Source organism: Pseudorca crassidens, chromosome 17 (assembly GCF_039906515.1).
Source record: "Pseudorca crassidens isolate mPseCra1 chromosome 17, mPseCra1.hap1, whole genome shotgun sequence".
Lineage (NCBI taxonomy): Eukaryota > Metazoa > Chordata > Mammalia > Artiodactyla > Delphinidae > Pseudorca > Pseudorca crassidens.
The window spans coordinates 35,426,815-35,434,604 of record NC_090312.1 but is presented as its reverse complement, the minus strand read 5'-3'; positions in this window follow the sequence as shown (position 1 = coordinate 35,434,604).

The window sequence follows — 7,790 nt, the reverse complement described above, 5'->3', positions numbered from 1 at the left end:
CATTGCTCTGAGGGTTGGATGAAGAAAATGTGGGTTTCCCAATGACAGGGAAGACACAAAGGAACCATCTCCAGTGATGGGAACTCCAGTGCAATCATTTCCATGCGCTTGTTAGAGAGAACTAAATGTTCAAGATGCTGAGCCTCCAAGATTTCAGAGACACAGAACCAAAATCTGGAGTGATAGGTAGGAGGAAGCTATCTAGAGTACAGTGTTACCAAACTGAGGTGGCTGGTAGCTTCCTCAGCCTAGGAAAGAGCCATAGTGCATGAAGGGCCAGGAAGAGGGAGAGGGGTTGAAGAGCGAGCCAGGCAGAGGCCCTGGAGCTCTAGGCGGCCGGGGCAGGGCCCAGGCAACAGCCCAAACAGGCAGCCCTTGCCAAGATGCCAAGCTAAGCCGGGGTTGGCATTCTAGGTGCAACATGTCTGACTGTATTGCCACTGACTTATTTCCTACCGTTATTTAGCTAATATTCCAACATTCTCTGACAGACGTAAATTACTGCTTTAACTCTATTCCATAGTCCAGTGGTTCTCAAACTTGGGTGTGCATTAGAACACCTGGCAGGCTTATTAAACCACAGATCTATGGACCCCAACCCAGGTTTTCTGACTCAGTAAGCCCGGGCAGGGCCAGAGATTTTGTGTTCTCACAAGTTTCCAGGTAATGCTGATGTTGCTTATCCAGCTACCACACTTTAAGAACCACTGATAGAGCCCATCCTTCCCTCAAACAGGTGAAAAGAGGAGGATGGGAGGAAACTGGAGAAAGAAAGAGGAGAAAGGGGCCTGGGAAGACACAATATGTGACAATGTGGGCAGGGCAGTTTACTCTGTGGATACTGTGATTTCAGTGGCCATGGAAGAGTTAAGAATAAAAAAAAAAAAAAAAAAAAAGGTTGGGGCTTCCCTGGTGGCGCAGTGGTTGAGAGTCCGCCTGCCGATGCAGGGGACACGGGTTCGTGCCCCGGTCCGGGAAGATCCCACATGCCGCAGAGCGGCTGGGCCCGTGAGCCATGGCCGCTGGGCCTGTGCGTCTGGAGCCTGTGCTCCACAACGGGAGAGGCCGCAACAGTGAGAGGCCCGCGTATCGAAAAAGAAAAAAAAACAGTTTGTACCAGCTGATTGATGCAATAAATTTCACATGCAGAATTTACTGCACTGATTTGAGAGTAAATGCTTCTGAGAGAAAATACTCATAGGTCATCAGCCTTTTACACTTTATTCTGAACAAGTTTAAAAATTCATATCTAGGGCTTCCCTGGTGGCGCAGTGGCTGAGAGTCCGCCTGCCGATGCAGGGGACGTGGGTTCGTGCCCCGGTCCGGGAAGATCCCACATGCTGCGGAGCGGTTGGGCCCGTGAGCCATGGCCGCTGGGCCTGCGTGTCTGGAGCCTGTGCTCTGCAACGGGAGAGGCCACAACAGTAAGAGGCCCGCGTACTGCAAAAAAAAAAAAAAAAAAAATTCATATCTATATGTAAAATTGTCAACTGCAAAAGAGATAGTTTCACTTCTTCCTTTCCAATTTGGATGCATTTTATTTCTTTTTCTTGCTAATTACTCTGGCCAGAACTTCCAGTACTATGATGAATAGCAGTGGTGTGAGTGGGCATCCTTATCTTGTTCCTGAGTTGGGGGGGAAGTTTTCTACTGAGTATGAGGTTAGCTGTGGGAAAATTCATAGTTGAGAAAGTTTGGAGAGTAAGGGGAGGTGAAAGGGCACCAAGGGTGGGGATTGCCTGAAATTTATTCATTTTACCCTTGGTGGGCTGAAAGTTTTAAAAGCCAAGTTATCAAGGAAGATTTAAAATTAAAACTGATTGCCTAGGTCTAGTTCCAGTTGCTATTGCTCTAACTTGCAATAGCTGTGGAATCTTGGGCAAGGTTCTTGACTTTTCTGACCTTAGTCTCCTTCTCTATAAAATAAACCTGCAAGTGGTTCTCCTGAGAGTAACACAGCTTTAAGAAAGGCCTGGCCTGACCACAGGAGAGTCAGCTACCACTTTAAACTATTTAACAATTAAAACTCCCCAAGACCAGCTCAGGCACAAACTGAGACCTTACTCCTGTCTCCACTCACTCAGCACTCTTCCCTTTGTACACTCAGCTCAGATCCGGGTTCCTTATTTTACTGAAGTGAACTGCTCACCTCATACTCTTTTAAACCTCAAATCAAAAGGCATCCCCATTTTACAGATAGAAAAACTGAGGTTCAGAGGGGTTTAAGCCACTCACCCAAGGTTACATGGCCAATAAATGGTAGAACTGAGATCTTTCTCATCTGTCTGACCATTGTATTTCATCTTTCCACCTTACTGCTCTCTGTGACTCCCAACCCAGTACTGTTTTCACTGTGCCACATACTGGTGCCAAATGCACCTGCAGTATCTCCACCTGAGCCTCTGCCACACCCCCTTCCACTCTCTCCTCAGGTATTGAGCCCGAAGCCAGGAAGGGGGCATTCCTTATCTGCCTGCCCCTTCCCACCCAGCATGAACACGCACTTCCACAGTCTCCCACTAGGCTGCCTGTGAAAGGTATGGGCTACAGGATAGAATAAGCCCTGTAATTTATTCCTGTCACAGGAAACTTGAATATTAGTTAAATCACAACAGAAAACCAGCCATTCAGGGGTAACACAATCAAACATTTCTCTCAGCCCAAACATACCTGTGGAAGGGAAAACGAATCCAGCTGTCTTTGAATCTGAAAGAATCCCTGAGCTCTTTGTATTCCAGGCACGAGCGCCTTGTGTACTATTTTCAGAACAAAGCTTCCGGTTTGAACATTAAGCATTTCTAACATGGTCTCAGTTAAAAGGCAGTAGCACAGAGATCCCATCCACTGTGGCCCCTCCTCAGGAAGGAGGGGTGCTGGGGTTCAGTCCTGAAATGAAAAGCAGGCAGGGCAGCCCCGTAGCAGAACCCAAGAGTGCCTTGGACACCCTCTCTTGCCTTGCTGCCATGGGGAATGGGGAGCTAGGTGGACGGCAGGGTGAAGCCACAAGGAAGGCAGCTGACTGCTCAGGGTTACCTTGTGTCCTCTGCCAAAAGGTGGAAAAGCCAAGCTGAACCAGGGCTAGGTGGGAATGGACATTTGTGAAGGATGCCAGAATTGCTGAAAAATGGACCTGGGTGTCTTAACATTTTTAAATGTTTTGTAAAGAATGTAATCAGAGTGGGAGTACTGAAACTACGCTATGGGTGAGGGATGCAGGATAAGAGAAGGATAATGATCTCATTTTGAATTGTTTAAAAAAGGGGAGCATGTTTCAATTAAGATGCATTTGTTATAAGTAATAGAAGCCATGAGTAAGAATAGCCCAGGTAATCTTGGTACTTATTGTCTCATGGAACGGAAAACAGGAGGTAGGAGTTTCCAAGGCTGGTCTAGCCATATAACAGTATCTTCAAAACCCAGGCATCTTTTGCCTTTTACCTCTTCCCATCATCAATATCTTGCCCTTTTTGTTTCTCCTCATGCTTGTTGCCTCATGGTCACAAGATGGCTGCCGCTGATCCAAGGATTACATCCTCACACAACTCTTTGAAGGCAGGGCACAAAGGAGCATTTTTGGGAGAGATTTTCTTTTCATAAGACTCACTCTCAGCAGAGAGGAAAACTTATTTCTCCGTAAGACCCCAGCAGGTTTCCTTCACGTTTTATTAGCCAAACTGGGCTGCTTAGCCACACCTAGCTACAAGGGAATCTGGGAAAGCAAGTGCGTGGCTTTCCCAACTTCTGTCATTGGAAATAGGCAAGGGTTGGGGATGGCTTTGGAGGTCACTGCTAAGCATATCTGCCATAGGAATAGAAATGTGGCCAAAACAAAAATAAAAACAAAAATTCCTCTTCTGAGGCCAAAGGTTTTAGAATATATCTAGTTTTAGTAAAAAGAAAGTTTTATATATAAACATCTCTATTATTTTAAACTTTTTTTTTTTTTTTTTTTTTTTGCGGTACACGGGCCTCTCACTGTTGTGGCCTCTCCCATTGCGGAGCACAGGCTCCGGACGCGCAGGCTCAGCGGCCATGGCTCACGGGCCCAGCTGCTCCGCGGCATGTGGGATCTTCCCGGACCGCGGCACGAACCCGTGTCCCCTGCATCGGCAGGCGGACTCTCAACCACTGCGCCACCAGGGAAGCCCTCTATTATTTTAAAGAAAAAAAAAAAAGACAGACCTGTCTTTGTATGCATATTTTACTTCCATACATAGTTTTTTTAAAAAACAGGACAGCTTCAGAATTCTGCAATCCTTTGACCCAATTTGTCCCAGGGGAAAATCATGGAAACGTATAAAGTTGTATATGGACATGTCTATGCGTGTGTGTGTGTGTGTGTATTTACAACAGCAAGAAGGTGGAACAACCAGGCACCCCCTTGCTCTGCCAGGCACCAAAGTCGATTACAAGATGGCTTGCAAAGGGGAATGGACCTCTCCTCTTTGTATTATCCTTGGTGTGGTTTGTATCCCAACATGGGCAAGGTTCTGTAAAACCACTCTTTCAAACTCTAGCTTCACCCTTGTCCTACCTGGGAGGGTTTGCACAACGGCCTCCATGCTACATTCAGAATCTCTGCCCCATCCAAGCACTTGGGTCAAACCCATCCGATCTGTCTCCTCTTTGCCCCAGAGTTGATCCTCTCCCAGGAGACCCCATGCAAAGAAACTTCAGTTGAGCCACCACACCAGTTCTCTCAAAATACCAGCCATGCCTGAATCCCAGTGGTGGTGCCTAGGCTCAAACTGAGGTCCCTACTGCAAATGAAAGCCAGTCTGAATCCCACCTTGTGCAATGAGTGGCTTTCAAGGCAGAGGAGCCACAAACCTGGACCCTCAAGCTCTCAATCCATTGTAGGAACAGCAGGATAATATCTACTGGGATTGAAGTTTCTTCTTAGAGCCACGATATATTGTGGCACTACAGCTACTTGACTTTGCTACCCATAGAACCAAATGGGAATTATTCATCATGAAGGCTTGTGATTTGTGCATTAGCCTTAAAAGGGAATGTTCGTAAAAACAGCAGAAAGCGATGTTACACCTTATAGATAATTACAGTGAACTGAATTTCACTTGCTCCTAATGTTGTAGGCAGAGTAAAGCTGTCTTATTTGCTAAGGAAACACACAAGTATATTTCCCAGCCAACTAAAATGCTAGATACTAAGACCAGTTAGAAATTTATACTAAAAAATTGAAAAATCAGTCTGTAAGATGGAAATGAAACCTATACTATGATGAAATTGTTAGAGGTGACAAAGCCAGAGGCCCATAGCTCAGCCTTACAGGAACTATTGATTTTAAGGTCTCTCTAAACTAATGGGAGTGTTCCAGGCATAGAGGTAGAATTTTAGTGCTAGACAGAAGCTATAAGACAATAGCGTCAATTATTGAGTGCTTACTACGTGCTGAGCGCGCTTTTAAGTGTTCTGCATATTTATACAACAACACAAGAAGTCCACACTGTTTTTCTTCCCACTTTTACAGATAATGACTTGCCAAAATCCAGCCAGTAACTGGTAGTGCCAAGATTTGAATCAAGTAGTTTGGCTCTAAAGCCTGTGCTCTCCCACATCTCACAATAGCAGTGTCCCACATTTTGAGGTACTTTCTGTGGGTTGCAAGTGAGTTAACTGGGTCAAGACAGATTGAGGCTAGAGGGAGGATTCCACAATGGTACCTGCCAGTGGTGGGCTCCCAGGGGTGGCTGCCTCCAGTGTCTGTGTCCCCAGGGTGAGCTGCACTTGCCTCCTGCCTCTCCCCAAGACTCTCCAAGACCAGGAGATATATACCCAGGAGTGGAATTTCCAAATGCAAATTCTTGAGCTCATCCACACCAGCAAATCAAACACTGTGAGGCCCAGCACTCTGTGTTTTAACAAGCCTGTAGCTGTGCAGCAGGTGTAAAGTGTTGCCAGTGGGGCCCTGCTCTTCACAGGGAATAATAATACAGGATTGGACACAGATTCACTCCCAAGTAATAGACCTAAAGCCTCAAAAATAAAGGAATTGTTAAGGAAAAAAGAAGATTTAGGCTTCATAGGATGAAGCATCTTTTAATGGCCCCTAACTCCCAGGAAACCTGCTTCCCATTTCCGAATTGTGAAAATACCCCCGTCCTGCCCCGACCACATAGATCACCCTCCTCAGACCAAGGCAGAGGAGAGCTGCAGGTATCCAGGGCCAAAGGAACTCACGTGACCTATTCAGGTACAATAGACAAGAGCTAGTATGTTCCCTCCATCCCCAGATCCTCCCAGAATGGACTAGAGGGTAAGCGCCACCTTTCTGCCATTTCTGACCCTCCCTCCCCTCTCCACCATCCCCTCTCCTCTCTACCACACCCTCCCTCCAACTCATGGAGAAGCCAAAGGGACTCTGCGACTAGTCCGAGGCTCTGATGCCTCACAAGGGTGTGTGGTTTGTCAGTTGTTTCATAACTGCTTGGCACCGTTTATGGAAAGAGGATCTTCCTCCTTCAGTTGGTGCTAAAATGCAGGGCTTCCTTTGTGGCACTGTCATCTAGACTTTCATCTCTATACAGTCAGCCAGGGGGTACGTTCCCTGTGGGCTTTTGCTGGGAGTTTGCCCTTCTAAAGGGCCAGTGCTGAGCATGAATTCCTTCTATGTTTCCAGAGGCCTCACTCTGACCAAGCAGCCCAAGCTGGACTGGAAACAGTCATCTTTCTTCAAAATCTAACTCCTTAGCTCCACAGCAAAGGAGCAGCCTCTGGGCTTAGAAACCAGTGGCTCAAGGGCTCCACCATGAGGAAGTCAGGAAATGCGACCTCAGGCAAAACATTTCCAGGATCTTCCGGAGCAGGTACCACCCGCAGGAAGCCAAAGGCTTCCAGTAGTAGTAGGAATAGAAATTTGGGTATACTCAGTGAAAAAATGATGGGATTTAAAGCCATGACAGCTGGGTTGGAGTCCTGCCTCTAACTTTTACTCGTTGCATGGGCTTGGGCAAGTAACTTAACTTGTCTAAGCCTCAGATCCCTTATAAACTATTATTATGACACAGTAGTTCCTCATAAAATTAGGGAACCAATGAAATGATTGGAATAATATGATTGCAAAAATCACCTTATAAATGCTAAGGTATGTACAAAATATTATTTTGTTGAGAATTAAATGTTCAAGATACAGTGAAGCACACATTTTTCCTCTTAGAGCTTGGACACTATTGTTACTGGTGAGACAATATCAAGAACATTCTCTTTGACCATTACTCACACAAACTGGCGATGCTCTCTTTCCCTATGATGTGTAAACACGCCAACTTGGAGAAACGAACAGAGCGCAGATGTGGTTGTGAGAGGTGGCGTACGGTTGCAGAAAGCCCAGATGCACAAGTCACCTGAAAAGGCCACGTAAAACAAGGACAGCTGTTTTTTTATTGCAGGATGAGTGTGCAGACCACGGACACTACATTCTTCTGTAAAAACCCTGCTCTTCTGAGACTCACAACTCAGCTCTACCTCCCTCCCCTACTCTTCACCTTGTCCTCCAGACAGTACTTCACTTTCACTGAAGATTCAAACACCCGGCTCTCAGGGTCCACCCAAGGTGCAATCCCTGGGCTCAAGGTGCAAACTCCAGGCTCTCAGCTCCTGGACTGATGCACACATGAACACCCTGGTTCTTGCCAATCACTTTGTTTTTGTTTTGTTTCCAGGAACCAATTTCTGCTTTTAGGGTCTTTTTGGTTGCCAATCAAGAAACTTAACTTGAACTATCTTAGGCAAAACGTAGGCATTTATTACCTTGACAATGAAAGGTTACA